The following is an 18,392-nucleotide window of genomic DNA, read 5'->3' as shown; positions in this document are numbered from 1 at the left end:
ATACTTTCTCCTGTCTTCTGTGCAGATGTCAAGTTTCAAAAGAGCTATCATCACAGTCACTGTAAAAAGCTAATCCTTGCCGAAACCAGTTTGGCTCAGTGGATAGAGCGTCAGCTTGCGGACTGAAGGGTCCCAGGTTCGATTCCGGTCAAGGGCATGTACCTGGGTTGCGGGCACATCCCCAGTAGGAGATGTGCAGGAGGCAGCTGATCGATGTTTCTCTCTCATCAATGTTTCTAACTCTCTATCTCTCTCCCCTCCTCTCTGTAAAAAATCAGTAAAATATATTAAAAAAAAAAAAAAGCTAATCCTGATTTAGAAACAGAAATAAAACAGCCCTGAAACAATAGTGAACAGAGAAAAGCACATTTAGAGAATTATAAAAAGTGCTTTCTAAAAAGATAATTCCCTTTAAAACATTTATTCACTGTACATACTTTAAGGTCCCCACACCCTCTGCCCCTGCAAAAAGGGGTGGAGGGAACCCTCCAAACACTTTCTACCAAAGTATCCACTGATGTGTTCATGCAGCAAACACTGATGAAGGCTCAGAATGGGAGAGGAACTGGGGTCTCAAAGAGGAGCTAGATTTATTCCTGCCTCAAGGCAGCTCTGACTTCAATATAGTCATTAAAAGCAGATGCCACTGCTTTCTTACAGTCAAAGACGGTGCTGCAACTCCCATCAACTTACACAAAAGTTCTTTTTTTTTAAATTAAATCATTATTGTTCAGATTATTACATTTGTTCCTCTTTTTTCCCCCCATAACTCCCCTCCTCCCAGTTCCTGCCCCACCCTCCACCCTCACTCCCCACTGTCCTCATCCATAGGTGCACGATTTTTGTCCAGTCTCTTCCCGCATCTCCCACATCCCTTTCCGCCCCAAGAATAGTCAGTCCATTCCCTGTCTATGTCCCTGGTTCTATTATGATCACCAGATTATTCACTTGATTTTTAGATTCACTTGTTGATAGATGCATATTTGTTGTTCATATTTGTATCTTTACCTTTTTCTTCTTCTTCCTCTTCTTAAAGGATACCTTTCAGCATTTCATATAATACCAGTTTGGTGGTGATGAACTCCTTTAGCTTTTCCTTATCTGTGAAGCTCTTTATCTGACCTTCAATTCTGAATGATAGCTTTGCTGGATAAAGTAATCTTGGTTGTAGGTTCTTGGCATTCAACACTTTGAATATTTGTTGCCACTCCCTTCTGGCCTGCAAATTTTCTGTTGAGAAATCAGCTGACAGTCGTATGGGTATTCCCTTATAGGTAACTGAGTTTCTTTCTCTTGCTGCTTTTAAGATTCTCTCTTTGTCTTTTGCTCTTGGCATTTTAATTATGATGTGTCTTGGTGTGGTCCTCTTTGGATTCCTTTGGTTTGGGGTTCTCTGTGCTTCTGGGACTTGTAAGTCTATTTCTTTCACCAGGTAGGGGAAGTGTTCTGTCATTATTTCTTCAAGTAGGTTTTCAATATGTTAGTCTCTCTCTCCTTCAGGCACCCCTATAATTCGGATGTTGGTACGCTTGAAGCTGTCCCAGAGGCTCCTTACACTATCTTCGCATTTTTTGATTCTTTTTTCATTTTGCTTTTCCGGTTGGGTGTTTTTTGCTTCTTCGCATTTCAAATCTTTCGCTTGATTCTTGCGCTCCTCTGGTCTGCTGTTGGGTGTCTGTATAATATTCTTTATTTCAGTCAGTGTATGCTTAATTTCTAGTTGGTTCTTTATCACAACATCGAGGGTCTCATTAGATATCTTGAGGATCTCACTATATTTATCGGCGGTCTCACCAGTCTTTTCGAAGGCCTTACTAAGTTTATCGGCTGCTTCTAAACAGTTCTTGAGAGACCGTAAAAGTGTGGTTTTGAACTCTATATCTTCCATTTCTGTCATTTTTGTCCTGTTTCTTTGTCTCCACATTTTTTATGCTTTCTTGGTGCACCCCCTTGTGGTCTTCGTGCGCAGTCTTGTTGTAGTTAAGCCTTGATTGTTGTACGTAATACTGGGGGGGTATTTGACCTCCAGGCCAACTGGCTGTCCACAAAAGTTCTTACAGAGAAACTTCCTAACTTACTAGGAGTCAACTACTTTCCCTTGACACACAGTTCTAGAGAGGGCAGGCATTGCATTTTGTGATATTTACCCCACACATCACAATACATAGTGAGGTCACATAAGTTTCTTTTAAACAATGAAGCATTTTTTATTAACAGAAAGAGACACCTTCAAACCAAGAATAAGTGACCAGCTCTATATCTACATAAAGACTAGTCAGTTCCATCAAAAGCTGAGACTCACGAGTGCAAATTTCAATTTAAATAGTCTCTCTTCCATCCGTTGATTTTTTTCTTTTTGATTAATTAAATCTTTATTGTTCAGATTACACTTGTTCCTCTTTTTATCCCCCATAACTCTCCTCCACCCAGTTCCCACCCCACCCTCCGCCCTCACTCCTCACCCACTGTCCTCATCCATAGGTGCACGATTTTTGTCCAGTCTCTTCCCGCATCTCCCTAACTCCTTTCCCCTCCAAGAATACTCAGTCCACTCCCTTTCTATGCCCCTGATTCTATTATAATCACCAGTTCATTCTGTTCATCAGATTATTCACTTGATTTTCAGATTCACTTGTTGATAGATGCATATTTGTTGTTCATAATTTGTATCTTTACCTTTTTCTTCTTCTTCTTCTTCTTAAAGGATACCTTTCAGCATTTCATGTAATACTGGTTTGGTGGTGATGAACTCCTTTAGCTTTTCCTTATCTGTGAAGCTCTTTATCTGACCTTCAGTTCTGAATGATAGCTTTGCTGGATAAAGTAATCTTGGTTGTAGGTTCTTGCTATTCATCACTTTGAATATTTCTTGCCACTCTCTTCTGGCCTGCAAATTTTCTGTTGAGAAATCAGCTGACAGTCGTATGGTTACTCCCTTGTAGGTAACTGAGTTTCTTTCTCTTGCTGCTTTTAAGATTCTCTCTTTGTCTTTTGCTCTTGGCATTTTAATTATGATGTGTCTTGGTGTGGTCCTCTTTGGATTCCTTTGGTTTGGGGTTCTCTGTGCTTCTGGGACTTGTAAGTCTATTTCTTTCACCAGGTAGGGGAAGTGTTCTGTCATTATTTCTTCAAGTAGGTTTTCAATATGTTAGTCTCTCTCTCCTTCAGGCACCCCTATAATTCGGATGTTGGTACGCTTGAAGCTGTCCCAGAGGCTCCTTACATTATCTTCGTATTTTTGGATTCTTTTTTCATTTTGCTTTTCCGGTTGGGTGTTTTTTGCTTCTTCGTATTTCAAATCGTTGACTTGATTCTTGTGATCCTCTAGTCTGCTGTTGGGAGTCTGTAGGAAATTCTTTATTTCAGTCAGTGTATGCTTCATTTCTAGTTGGTCCTTTATTACAACCTCGAGGGTCTCATTAGATTTCTTGTAGGTCTCATTAAGTTTATCGGCAGTTTCTAGAAAATTCTTGAAAAACTTTAAAAGTGTGGTTTTGAGCTCTATATCCAGTAGTTTGCTTTCCTCCATTTCTGTCATTTGTGTCCTGTTTCTTTGTCTCCGCATTTTTTATGCTTCCCTGTGTTGATAAAGTGGTTTTCGGTGCTAAGTGTCCTCTAGGGCCCAGTGGTTCAGCCTCCCCAATTACCTGAGGACACTCTTGGTGCACTCCCTTGTGGTCTTTGTGCACAGTCTTGTAGTTAAGCCTTGATTGTTGTAGGTATCACTGGGAGGAATTGACCTCCAGGCCAATTGTCTGTGAGAATCAGCTGTGTCTGCAGTGGGAGAACTTCTGTGCTGGAGACACCCTTATGGGACAAGACTTGCTTTAGTGGGGCTTTGGTGCTCACTGAGTCTTCCCCCTGAGTGTGTCCTTTATGGTTCCACAGAGCTGCAAACTGGATTGTCCCACTCTGACCTCTGGGTACACCTGCTCCTGGATCTCTAGGGAGGTGCTAATCTAGCCTCTGCCTTAGGCTATCCAGCAAAAGCCTCCCTGCAGAGATTGGGCAGGGCAGGTCCCACGGGATCAACAGGGCGGGGCTAGCAGTTATGGCTGCCCTCAGAGGCTCCGCTTCTCAATGTCCCGGTAATTGCTGCAAGCCCCTCTGAGAGGAGTTCTGACCAATGCCAGACAGTCCCACTTCTCCCGTATGAGTTTGGGTCCCCAGAGACTCGCCTTGAACTGGAGCTCAGAGCCTGAGACTCCCTCCCGATTGAAAACGACAACCGCACCCTCAGCCGCCAGCCCGCTCCATGTGCGCCTCTGTATCTTAGTATTTTACTTCCGCACTGCGCCTCCTCTGAGTCTCGGTATGCTTTTCTCTTTCCTTCTAGTTGTAGAATTTCCACTCAGCCAGCCTTCCTGTGATTCTGGATGATGTCTGTTCTGTCTTTTAGTTGTATGTTTGAAGTGGTTGTTCGAGGCAGCAAACTCCGGTGTTTACCTATGCCACCATCTTGGTTTCTCCTTTTTTTCTTTTTTAAAAGTATATATATATTATTGTCTAAAGTTTGACATATGTCTGCTTTTTTGTGTCTGTGTCCATTGGTTATGCTAATATGCATGTCCTTTGGTTGCTCTCTAACTATCCCCACCTCCCTTGCCATTTGTCTCTCGATCTATTTTTGTGGGAAGCCCCCTATTGTCTTCTCTAGCAGAGAGGTGTGGGCAAGGAGCCTGAATGTTGGTGACCCTTGAGCCCTGGCAAAGGTCAGGGCTATGCACCCACCATTTAGTTGAGACAATGGTAGCTGAGGCAACTTCCCCACCAGATAGTCATGTAAATCCTTACTGATAAGATAATCTGCCTGTTACTGGAACTTGCCTGCCTAAGGGCTATGGTTGTATCCCATAAAATGATGGCAAGGCCTGAGCACAAGCAGAGTATATTTTCTTGGGATGGGCTCTCACCTGACCCCCGCAATTTCCAAATTATCTCGTCTCTTTCATTTGTGTGCGGCTCCTCTTCCAGATCCTGAACCCTGAATCATGCGGGATGTGGGGGAACATACACATCTACACATATTTTTGTTCATCAGTTTATGTTTATCTTTATATCCCATATATGAGTGAGATCATGTGATATTTATCTTTCTCCAACTGGCTTATTTTGCTTAGCATAGTGCTCCCCGGTTCCATCCATGCTGTTGCAAATGGTAAAATATATTTTTATTGATCCAGAGAGGAAGGGAGAGGGAGAGAGATAAAAACATCAATGATGAGAATCATTGATTGACTGCCTCCTGCACACCCTCCACTATCTTCACATTTTTGGATTCTTTTTTCTTTTTGTTTTTCCAGTTGGGTATTTTTTGCTTCTTTGTATTTCAAATCTTTGACTTGATTCTTGTGATCCTCTAGTCTGCTGTTGGAACTCTGTATAATATTCTTTATTTCAGTCAGTGTATGCTTAATTTCCAGTTGGTCCTTTTTTATATCCTCGAGGGTCTCACTAGATTTCTTGAGCATCTCAATAAATTTATTGGCAGTTTCTAGAAAATTCTTGAAAAACCTTATAAGTGTGGTTTTGAACTCTATATCCAGTAGTTTGCTTTCCTCCCCTTCTGAATTTGTGACCTGTTTCTTTGTCTCCACATTTTTTATGCTTCCCTGTGTTGATAGAGTGGCTTTGTGTGTTAGGTGTCCTTTAGGGCCCAGTGGTTCAGCCTCCCCAATTACCTGAGTTGGACACTCTTGGTGCACCCCATTGTGGGCTTTGTGTGCAGTCTTGTTGTAGTTAAGTCTTGATTGTTGTAGGTATCACTGGGAGGAATTGACCTCCAGGCCAACTGTCTGTGAGAATCAGCTGTGTCTGCAGTTGGAGAACTTCTGTGCTGAAGACACCCTTTTGGGGCAAGACTTGCTTTAGTGGGACTTTGGTGCTCACTGAGTCTGCCCCCTGAGTGTGTCCCTTATGGATCTGAGGAGTTGTAATCTGGATGGTCCCACTCTGATCACTGGGTACACTGGCTCTTGGATCTCTAAGGAGGTGCTAATTTAGCCTCTGCCTGAGGCTACCCAGCAGGAGCTATGGAGAGATCTGCAGATTCCTCTTCTTTGTTTGGGGTTTGGAGGTGCCCAGATGAGGCCCAGCTGTGAAGCAATGCAAGCTGATGTGGGGCCTTGGGCCTTCTTTTGCAAGTTCTGGGTCTCTGACCCAGCTGCAGTTTGTTAGGTAATTTTCAGATTGCACAGGGCCAGGCCTTTCATGTGCAAAAGCCTCTGCCACAGCTTGGGTGGGGCGGGGTCTCAGGGAATCAACAGGGTGACGCAAACAGTTATGGTTGATCCTCAGTCCTACCCTAAGAGGCCCCATGTCTCAGTGTCCTGGTAATCGCTGCAAGCACCTCTGAAAGAAAGCTGCCCCTGAGTTCCGACCTGAGAGAAAGCTGCCCTCAAGTTCCAACCGATGCCAGACAGTCCATTTTCTCCCCATATGAGTCTGGGTCCCCAGAGACTTGCCCGGAACTAGATTTCAGAGCAGTCGGGAGCTTGAGACTCCCTCCCGATTGAAAAAGACAACCCTGTCCTCAGTTGCCAGCCCTTTCCACATGCGCCTCTGTACCTCTGCATTTTATTTCCGCATCTCCTGAGTCTCAGTGTGCTTTTCTCTTTCCTTCTAGTTGTAGAATTTCCACTCAGGCAGCCTTCCTGTGGTTCTGGATGATGTCCATTTTATGTTTTAGTTGTATTTTTGAAGTGGTTGGGTGAGGCAGCAATTTCTGGTGTTTACCTATGCCGCCATCTTGGTTTCTCCTTGCCTACGCTTCTTATCTCGTCATTTTTATGATAGCCACTCTAATATGTGTGAGGTCATATTTCTTTGTGGGTTTGATTTGCATTTCAAGGATGGCTAGTGCTATTGAATACCTTTTCATGTTTCTGTTGGCCATTTGTATGTTTTCTTCCTCTGCCCATTTTTAATCAGGTTTTTGTTTTGTGTTTTTGTTTTGTTATTGGGTTATATTAGTTCTTTATCTATTTCAGGTATTAACCCTACATCAGATAAAAGATTTGCAAATATTTTCTCCTATTCTATACATTGCCTTTTCCTGTGCAGAAGACTTAGTTTGATGTCATCCCACTTAGTTTTGCTTTTGTTGCTTGTGCTTCTTGTGTCATAGTGAGGAAATCACTACCAAGGCAGTTGTCAGACAGCTCATTTCCTGTCCTCTCCTAGGGGCTATATGGTGTCAGGTCTTACGTTTAAACCTCTAACCCACTTTGGTCCCATTTTGTGAGAAGTCTAAGACGTTAGTAACCCTCTTATGCCTGTGTTTATCCAGTTTTCCAACACCATTAACTGAAGAGATTATCCTCTTGCCCTTTGAATGTTCTTGGCTCCCTTGTCAAATATTAGTTGACCATATATGTGACAGTTTATTTCTGGGTTCTGCTCTATTGGTCTATGTGTCTATTTTTAGGCCAGTACTGTTTTTGAATACTGTAACTTCCTATATAATAAAAGCTTAATATACTGCCCTGCCCTAGGCCTGAACTTTTGTCTGTATCCATAGGTAAGATATTTGGTTAATCTCTTCCCATCTCCCCACCTGCCTTTCCTCTGAGATTCATCAGTCTTGTTCCATGATTTCATGCCTCTGGTTCTTTTTTTTTTTTTTTTTAATCCTCAGTATTGGGCTAGGACGGTGGTTGGCAAACTGCAGCTCGCAAGCCACATGTGGCTTTTTGGCCCCTTGAGTGTGGCTCTTCCACAAAATACCACAATCACATGTACAGTGCAATTGAAACTTCGTGGCCCATGTGCAGAAGTTGGTATTTTGTGGAAGAGCCACATTCAAGGGGCCAAAGAGCTGCATGTGGCTTGCGAGCCGCAGTTTGCCGACCACTGGGCTAGAAAGTGCTCAGGCAGGCCAACCCGTGAAGCAAGGCAGGCTGGTGCTAGTGCTGTATCTTGGGCCTTTTATTGCTAGGTTTGGGGCATGCTGATGCCAGCTGCAGCTTGTGTGAGAGATTTTAGCAAATTCTGAAGCCTGAGCCAGGACAGGCCATTCATATGGAAAAGCTGCTGCAAACAGTTTGGGTGGCGCTGGATCTAAGGGAATCACCAGGGCTGAGCAAACAGTGTGAGTCACGCTGATAGCAACTCAGATATGGCTGCCAGTCATCTCTGCAGTGGGTAAGGTCCCAGCACAGGAACAATGACCCCTGTGAGCAAGTTACCTGGGAGAAAACCATCCAAGTTCTTACCCCGATGTCAGACAATTCAGTTCTGCAGTGTTTGTGTCTGGATCCCCAGAGTGATTGAGTCCAGGCAAGTTCATGCCTTAGCCCTTTATGAGGAATACCTGGGTTTCCAGCAGCCTCAGTGTCAGTTAGCCACAATCCTTGCTGGTTTTTACAGCCCATAGTTACAGGGACTTCTCTTCCCAGCTCTGGAAACTTGGGCTGGGGGTCTGCTGTGGGGATGGGACCCCCTGCTTCTCACAGGTGGCCTCCGCAGAGATGATCTCCCTCCCAGTTAAAAAAATGGCACATGTGGATGTTGGATCATGTCGTTCCACACCACCACCCCACCTACCAGTCTCAATGTGCTTTCTTCTTTAATTCTCTATTTATAGGACTTCCATTCAGTTATCTTTCAGGCAGTTCTGGATTATGGTTGTTCTGTATTTTAGTTGTTATTTTGATGTGGTTGTGGGAGGTAGAGTGTATCAGCATTTACCTATGCTGTAATCTTGTTTATTTTAAAAGTATAAATTCTTCTACTTTTTAAAATGTGTTTTCTTCCATCTCTTTCATCAAAGTCTGTAGTTTTCAGTAAACAGATCTTTTTCCTCCTTGGTTAAATTTATTTCTAAGTATTTTATTGATTTTGATGCTATTGTTAATTAGATTTTTTAAATTTTTTCAGATGTTTGTTACTGTATAAAACTTATCTGCTTTCTGTATGTTGTTTTTGTAACCTGCAACTTTGGTTCTAACATCCTTTGTAGTAAAGTCTCTTTTGTCTGGTAGAAGTATTGCTATAGCAGTTTTTTAAAATTTTCATTAGCATGAAATATTTTTTTCAATATCTTCACTTTCAGTCTTTTAATCTAAAAGACACTGTGTATCTTTTAATCTAATGCGAATCTATGATAAGCAGTATATGCCTGGATCTTTTTTTACATCCATGCATCCACCCTATTTGATTGGAGCCTTTAGTCCATTTATATTTAAAGTAATTATAAACAGGTATGTAGTTACTGCCATTTTATTAATTGTTATGATGTCTGTGGTTCTTCTCTGCTCCTTTCTTTTCTTGCTCTCTTCTCTTGGGTGTTAATGATTTTCTATAGTGGTATTTTGGATTCCTTTCTCCTCTAAATTATTACCTATATTGGTTTTTGGTTTGTGGTTACCATGTGCTTCATATATACCAAGCTATGTTTATAGAAGTATATTTTAAGTTGATAGTCACATAAGTTCAAATGCATTCTAAAATCACATTTTTTTTTTACTCACCTCCCTACAGTGGTCTTTGTCATCAATTTTTACCTTTTATGTATTCCTTTATTATTTACATAATCTTACTGTTTTTAACTTTTAACCTTTATATTACCTTTGTAATTGGTTGACTCAATACTTTTACTGTTTGCCTTTGTCAGTGAAATTTATCCTTTCCAAAATCTTATTTTTAGCATTGCCCCTTGTTTTTCTATTTAAATCCCTTTAACATCTTTCATAATGCTGGTTTAGTGGTGATAAAATCCCTTAGCTTTTCTTTTCTTAATATATGTTATTGATTTTTTACAGAGAGGAAGGGAGAGGGAGAGGAATACAGAGTTAGAAACATTGATGAGAGAGAAACATCTATTCAGCTGCCTCCTGCACACTTGCCACCGGGAATGTGCCTGCAACCAAGGGACATGCTCCTGACCAGAACTGAACCCAGGACCCCTCAGTCCGCAGGCCGATGCTCTATCCACTGAGCCAAACTGGTTAGGGCCCTTAGCTTTTTCTTGTCTGAGAAACTCTTTATCTCTCCTTCAATGTTAAATAACCTTGCTGGGTAGAGTAGTCTTGGTTCTATGTTTTCCTTTGGATATTTCATGCCAATCCCTTCTGACAGGTAAACATTCTGTTGAAAAATCAGCTTAAAGTTTTATGGGAGCTGGTATGATGCAGATGTTGGTACACTTGATGTTGTGCCAGAGATTCCCTAAGCTACCCTCATTTTTTTAAAATTTATTGATTTTTTACAGAGAGGAAGGGAGAGGGATAGAGAGTTAGAAACATTGATGAGAGAGAAACATCGATCAGCTGCCTCCTGCACACTCCCTACTGGGAATGTGCCCACAGCCAAGATACATGCCCTTGACTGGAATTGAACCTGGGACCCTTGAGTCCACAGGCCAACGCTCTATCCATTGAGCCAAACCGGTTGGGGCGCTACCCTCATTTTTAAAATAAATACATATTTTTGTTGATTTCAGGAGGAAGGGAGAGGGAGAGATAGAAACATCGATGAGAATCATTGATCAGCTGCCTCCTGCACGCCCCCTACTGGGGATTGAGCCTGCAACCCAGGCATGTGCACTTGACAGGAATCAAACCTGGGACCCTCTATCCACTGAGCTAAATCAGCTAGGGCTATCCTCATTTTTTAAATTGTTTTCTTTTTATTGTTCCAGTTGAGTGTTTTCTACCAGGTTGTCTTCAAGATCACTGATTTGATCCTCTGTTTTGTTTAATCTGCTGTTGATCCCTCTAGTGTAATTTTCATTTTTAGTTATTGCATTCTCCAATATTGGTTGGTTCTCTTCTATGTTATTAGTTCTCTTCTCTTTTCTCTTTGTTGAAGTCTTCATAGATTTTATCTATTCTTCTGCTAACTTCGTGAGCATGCTTACAGTCAGCGTTTTGAACTTTGTATCTGTTAGATTGTCTCTATATCACTTAGTTCTTTTCCTGAAGTTCTGTCCTATTCTTCATTTGGAACATGCTCCTTTTGTCTCCTCAATTTGGCTGTTTATTTCTGTGTATCAGGTAGATCCACTACATTTCCACCATTAAACAGTGGCTTTATGTAGAAGGTGTAGGGCCCAGTGATGCACTCTCCCATGGTCACCTGAGCCAGGAGTGTTGCATGTGTCCTCTTGATGTAGCTGGACCTCAATTGCTGCTGGCTCATTGGTGGGTGGGGCTGACTCTCAGGATGACTGTAAGGGCCAGCGGCAACTATAGCAGATGAGCTGATATTCAGTGGCCGACCCCGCAGAGGAGTCATTCATTAGGGCTCTGTTGCTAGCCAGGGCTGCCCATTAGATCTGTCAGTCATGGAGCTAGTTGTGTGTGTCTCTACTGCTCTCTGGCCACTGTATTGGGTCTGGAGCCTCTTGGGAGGGACTCAAGCATGGGCTGAGGTCACCACCACTTCTGTCAGGCTTAGGGCCTCTTGCTATAATCCACAACGTAAACCACCGCTTGTGCCAAGTGTGGAAGTGCTTGGAAGAGGCTGTGACGCAAACTGAGGCTGGCTGGCACTTGTGCCAGGCTTGGAGCCACTTGGTAGGAGCTACAATGTGTGCTGAGACTGGCCGCCATTCCTGCGGGGTTAGGGAGTCTGTAACACAAGCGGGGGCAGATGCTCACGAGGTGGGTCTAGAGCAGCCGTGGGCAAACTACCGCCCGCGGGCCGAATCCGGCCGTTTGAAATGAATAAAACTAAAAAAAAAAAAAAAAAAGACCGTACCCTTTTATGTAATGATGTTTACTTTGAATTTATATTAGTTCACACAAACACTCCATCCATGCTTTTGTTCCGGCCCTCCGGTCCAGTTTAAGAACCCATTGTGGCCCTCGAGTCAAAACGTTTGCCCACCCCTGGTCTAGAGCCACTGAAAGAGGCTGGGGCCAGGCAAGTGGGTTGGGTAGGGCTAAGTCTCAGGGAGACCCTGGGATGGGGTGAACAATGTTAGTTTAATAGAGAATGAGACTGCATGCCTGTCTGGGCTGGGCCGTCTGGGTGGTAAAAGAACTCAACCAAGGAACAATGGCACCTACCAGTGCTTCCATCCCCTGGGAATACCCCAATCCCTGCCCTACCAGCTCAACCTTGAAGCTAATCAGCTTAATTCCTTCCAGTTGCTCCTAGGCACTTCTCAAACTGCTGCTCCTGTGGTGATTAGGGTTAGGCAGTTTGTGTGCAAGCCCTTTAAGAGCAGCATATAGGTTTCCCAAAGCCTTTTATCTCTCTGATTCAATCCCTATTGGTTTTCTTTTTAAAAATATATGTATATTTATTTCAGAGAGGGACAGAGATAGGTAGAAACATTAATGATGAGAATCACTGATCAGTTGCCTCCTGCAAAGTCCCTATTGGAGGCCAAGCCCACAACCCAGGCATGTGCCCTGACTGGGAATCAAACCCTGACCTCCTGGTTCATAGGTCAATGCTCAGCTACTGAGCCACATCAGCCAGGCTCCCCACGTTTCCAAAAGCTAGATGCTATGTGGGCCCCTCTCCCCATACCTAGTGCCCTGGAATGAGGAGCCAAGATATCCCATAATCACCATCCAGTGGGTGTGGAACTTGCCCAATCTGCATCTCCAATCCTCCTATGTATCCTAATGCGGCTTCTACATTGGTATCCTTAGTGATAAGAATTCTGTTCAGCTAGTTTTTGGGTGGTTTACTGATGGATGTTCAATAATTTAGTTATAATTTCAAAGTGTTCATTGGAGATGAGTTCAGGCTGTTACCTACTCCACCGTCTTGTTTTTCCTCCACCTTGCATGATCCTTTAAATGTGCGGTTGCATTTGGTTTATTAGTATTTTATATAAAAATTTAGCACCTTATCAGAACTATTGGCCTATTGTCTTTTCTTGTAGTGTCCTTTCTGGCTTTGGTATCAGGGTAATGCTGGCTTCATAAAATGAGTTTAAGAGTGTTTCTGCCTTTTCAATTTTTAAAAAGTTTGGAAAGGATTAATTCTTTACATGTTTCATAGAATTCACCAATGAATCTATCTGGTCTGGACTTTTCTGTGTTGGGAGGATTTGATATTCAGTCTGCTCAGAATTTTCTATTTCCTCATGATTCAGTCTTATTAGGTTGTATGTTTCTAGGAATGTATTCCATTTCTTCCTGTTAACCTGGTTTATTTGACATATAATTGTCCACAGTGGTCTTTTGTGTTTCATTGTTCTTCTGTGGTCAGTGGTAATGTAGTCTTGATGAGAGGAAGAGACCACCTCCTTCCCTACGAGAGGAAAATTCCATTTACCAAGCTTCTTGCAGTTGGACATAGACATGAGCTTCCAACAGTCAGATGACCCCATGACGGACTGACTCAGAATGTGGTGTCACCAAGAGGCTGGGGCTGTGCAGAATTCATTTGACAAAGGTGGTGTGAATAGGAATAGTGACATCCAGTTTCCAAGAGCATCAATGATAGCAGCGCTAGCAAGTTTCCAGGGTCCATGAGTGTCAGTGGTGTGAACAATGGTGTCTGTGCCCAGGAGCAGGGGTGCATGCGGGACACAACTAGTCTCTCTCACATCAGTGTTTCTCTCTCCCTCTCCCCCCCCCCCCCACACCACTCCCTCCCTTCCACTGTCTCTGAAAAGCAATGGAGAAAACAAAGAACATCCTCAGGTGAGTAGTGACAAAAAAATGAATAAAATAGGAGGACAATTGCACAAGTGATTTCCAATTCCATAGAGTATTCTTTGGGAAAATTCTGAGAAACAAAGATGTTAGCACAAACCTGCAATGAAAAAAGTTCTACGAGGGAGCTGTCCTTGAGCTGAGCTTGTATAAGTAGGGAGATCTTTAAGTGGAGAAGTTTTAGAAACATTCTGTCTTGAATTGTGATATGAGTAGCCTAGACATAGGATCCTCCTCCAGGTCAATAACTAGGATGTTGTAGTACCTCAACTCTTGACCATTCCCTCCTCCTCCCCACTAATGCCCCCTTTTCCCAGATCACCTTTGATGTCACTATGGAAAATGGAATGACCTGAGTCAGAAAGCTCCAACCCTACCATGCCCTGTCTCCTGGGGAAGCCACTTCCCTCCATGGGCTTCTTTATGTCTACTAGAAAGCTATTAGGTTAGAAGGCCCAGAACCTCCCAGTACTAATCTACACTAATAAAAGAGAAACATGCAAATTGGTGCCCACCAGCCAATCAGAGCAGCTATGCAAATTAACCCAACAAAGGAGGTGATTAATTTGCATATGCAGGCCCAGAGAGAAGACTGAAGGCTCCAGCCAGAGTGAAGACTGAAGGCTCCAGCCAGAGTGAAGACTGAAGAGGCTTGGCTTCTCACTGCAGCCGGACCAAAGGCCTGGGTCCCATGTGCCAGAGGAAAACCGGTGCCAGCAGTCAGGGGAAGGCAGGCCTATTGCATGAAATTCGTGCAATGGGCTTCTAGTATTCTATAAGTGCACAGCTTCTAGGGCAGTGATGGCGAACCTTTTGAGCTCGGCGTGTCAGCATTTTGAAAAACCCTAACTTAACTCTGATGCCGTGTCACATATAGAAATTTTTTGATCTTTGCAACCATAGTAAAACAAAGATTTATATTTTTGATATTTTATATATTTAAATGCCATTTAACAAAGAAAAATCAACCAAAAAAATGAGTTTGCTTGTCACCTCTGACACGCGTGTCATAGGTTCGCCGTCACTGTTCTAGGGGCACCCAGTGATTCCATGTGACAAGTGTGTAGGAAATGGTGCAGGTAGAGGGAGGGACAACCTTAGCTCTCTTTATCTCAGCCACCTATCACTTTTCTGTTCCTCAAATGTATCTTTTCCATCCCTGAGTTTTTTAGTCCCTTATTCTTCCCTCATCTGGTATACTCTACCATATCTACTCACCACAATGTTTGGTCTTGCCTCTTCTAGTTTCTGCTGAAATGTTACTTCCCCAGGGATTGACTAGCCCCCCACCCTTCATCCCACGCAAGGTGCCACTGTGGCCAATAAGCATCATGTCATTGCATATTCACCCCAACCTCGGTAAATTCCATGAAAACACTTCTTTTCTTAGTGCCCATAATAGTATAGAATTAGTCAGGATGCTCCAAGAAACAGATCCAGTAGGATGTATGTGTATATATGGAGAGAGGGAGCGAGACTGACTGACTGATTTATTTTACGGAATTAGCTTCTGCAATTGTGGAGTGATGGCAAGTTCAAAATCTGTAGGGCAGACCTGTGGACTGGAGACCCAGGGAGGAGCTGATGTTGCTGTATGTATCCAAAGGCAGTATGAGGCTGAATTCCCTCATTTTCAGGGACTTCAGTCTCCTCTTAGTCAAGGCCTACCCATGTTATCATCAAGGATGATCTGTTTTACACAAAGTCTGCTGATTTCACTTTAATCTCAACTAAAAATACCTTCACAGTAAGATCTAGACTGGTGTTTGACCAAATACTAAGTACCACAGCCTAGCCAAATTGGCACATAATTAACCATCACAAGTACTTAGCATAAATGCATAATTATATACATATTTTATTTATATACTAGAGGCCAGTGCACAGAATTTGTGCACTGGTGGAGAATGTGGCCTGCAGGGATCAGCCTGGTGTGGGAGCACCACTCATCCCAGTCAGCCAAGCGGCGCTTCCACTGTGTGTGTCATAGTGACTGGTCAACCAGTCGTTCTGGTCATTCCGCCGTTCAGTCGCTGGGATTTTATTATATAGGATATTTATATACCTATCATACATATGTTTATATGAGGGGAGTAAATGAACTATCCATGTCCCACCTTTGGCCACTGAACGCTTCCAGGTTGGCTCCTGTGTCCTTGATGCGTCCTTATCCTTTGACTGAGCACTGACAACACAACATGCCCAATGCTAGAGTGTTTCTTATGCATGTATCATAATTTATTTGACCATCATTCTATTGTTAGGTAGTTTTTTATTTTTGGTTCATTTTCTATTATAGGTATCCTCCATTTTCTGAAAGTCTCTCCATTGTACCTACATTAATATGGTAAGTGTTTTCCATAAAAGCAAACATCCTCTTCATTTTTCTTAGGCTAGCAAAAAACAGGTACAAATGTAGATCTTTCATAAAAGTGAAGTGGCAGCCTGGTCTGTGTGGCTCAGTGGTTGAGCATCAACCCAGGAACCAAAAGTCACCAGTTCAATTCCCAGTCAGGGCTTATGCCTGAGTTGTGGGCTTGATACCCAGTAGTGGGCATACAGGAGGCAGCCTAATGATGTTCCTATCTCTCTCCTTCTTTCTCTCTTTGAACTAAACAATATATATATATATATATAATGTTTTAATTTATTTCAGAGAGGGAGAGGGAGAGAGACAGAAACATCAATGAAAAGAATCATTGATTGGCTGCCTCCTACACAGCCCCCACTGGGGATTGAGTCTGAACCCTGGGCATGTGCCCTGACCAGAAATCAAATCATGACCTCCTGGTTTATGGGTTGACAGTCAACCACTGAATCGCACCAGCCAGACAATAAAAACATTCTTTGTTAAAGTGAAGTGGCATCGATGACCTTTGAGGAAGTAGGGAAACTTCATGACACCACTTCAGCTTATAAAAGGTTTCCTAGGAATGCACTACTTTGGACAGTGGTGTAAACAGCATATAATAGTACTAGCATGTAAAGTTTCATATATGAAAAAATTAAAGATAGTAAAATGATCCCATCACCAACTTTAGTAATTATCTCTCCCTTAGAGAATTACAGCAGCCTGGACAGGGGTTTGGATTAGTGAGACCTGTTTAGATAAGCAAAGCAGTAAAAAATATCTTCTCCATTAATTCTGTGGGAACAGTTTTCAATAGTAACATACATGTACAGTAGTGAAATACAGGTTCTCCTCCCCATCAACTGATGGTGGCTCTGAGCATGCCCTTTGGCTGTGGGGTGCTATGAAACCTCAAAAGTATTAGAATGACTCACTGGGGAAAATAAAGAAGCAATTAACCCAAAATAAGGTTTAACAACACACACTTATCACCTCACAGCACTGTGGGCCAGCAGTCCAAGCATAGCCACTGAACTGTCTGCCTCAGGCTATACACAAGTATGCAACCAGAGCTGGATCTGAAGGCTCAACTAGGGCAGGATCTACTGCCAACCTGACTTACACATTTGTTGACAGGATCCAGTTCCTGGGGGGGCTATTGGCCTGAGGGCCTCAGATCCTCAAGGGCAGTTGGACAGGAGACACCACTCAGTTTTCTACCACGTGGGCCACCCGCTTCCTCAAAGACAGTGAAGGAGAGTCTCTTCCAAGAAGAAAGAGATTTTGATAACCTCCTCATGGATGTGATATCCTTTCACCTGTGCCACATTCTATTGGTTAGAAGCAAGTCACTAGTGCAGCCGGTGTGGCTGAGTGGTTGAGTATCAACCTATGAACAAGGAGGTCACGGTTTGATTCCAGGTTAGGGCACAAGCCCGGTTGTGGGTTCTGTCCTGTGTGGAAGGTGCAGAAGGCAACCAATCAATGATTCTCTCTTATCATTGATGTTTCTATTTCTCTCTCCTCCTTTTCTCTCTGAAATCAATAAAAAAAAAAATTTTTTCCCCCAAAGAAGCAAGTCACTGGATCCATCCCAAACTCAAGGGGAGCAGATTTCACAAGTGTTTATACCAGTGTAAGAATCACTGGGAGCCACTGGAGAAGTCTGCTTACCACACAGCAAATAGCTGACACCCTAACACAGAATGTTTGGTGCTTAAGCAGTTTGTGTCTCCTCATCAAAAAGGCTACTCAGAGTGAATATGAGGCAGGATCCTCCAATGCCACATACCCCAACCTGCATGTCCATAGGGTGCCCAGTTTTCTCCACTACAGAATAATAGAAGGAATGGGACTCATGTCTTCTCTTTACTTGCTAACACTAAATTGAAAATTTCCCAGGCAGCCTGTTTCTTAACTTACAGCATATGATATGGTTTTTCACCTGAGTCCTGTTGAACAACAGGAAGTGACTCCAAAGGGACCTGCTTTGCATTGCAACAAAAAAATTAAGATACTTAGGAATAAACTTAACCAAGGAGATAAAAGAACTGTATTCAGAAAACTACAGGATGTTGAAAAAATAGAGGAAGATTGCTGGGGTCCAACCCCAGCGGGTCCAGGGGTTCCCCAAAGGTGTAGACGGAGTCGGCGAAGAAAGAATGACACGGAGACAGTGTTCAGTTGATCAGCAGCCTAGCCAGGATCTCCAGCCAAATTCTGGTCTCGATCTCCAGAGAGGTTCTGCTTCAGATCTCCAGCCAGGTTCTGTAGCCATGTTCCCTCGCTAGGTTCTCCAGCCAGGTTCAGTCACCAGGTTCTAGTCAGGTTCTCTTGCCAATTTCTGTAGTCAGGTTCAGTCCAGGATCTTTTGCCATGTTCTCTCGCTAGGTTCTGTCTCTAGGTTCTGAGTAGGTTCTGTC

The sequence above is a fragment of the Myotis daubentonii genome, chromosome 6, assembly GCF_963259705.1.
Source record: "Myotis daubentonii chromosome 6, mMyoDau2.1, whole genome shotgun sequence".
NCBI lineage: Eukaryota > Metazoa > Chordata > Mammalia > Chiroptera > Vespertilionidae > Myotis > Myotis daubentonii.
The sequence above is the reverse complement of the archived record's forward strand: the minus strand, read 5'-3'. Positions refer to the sequence as shown.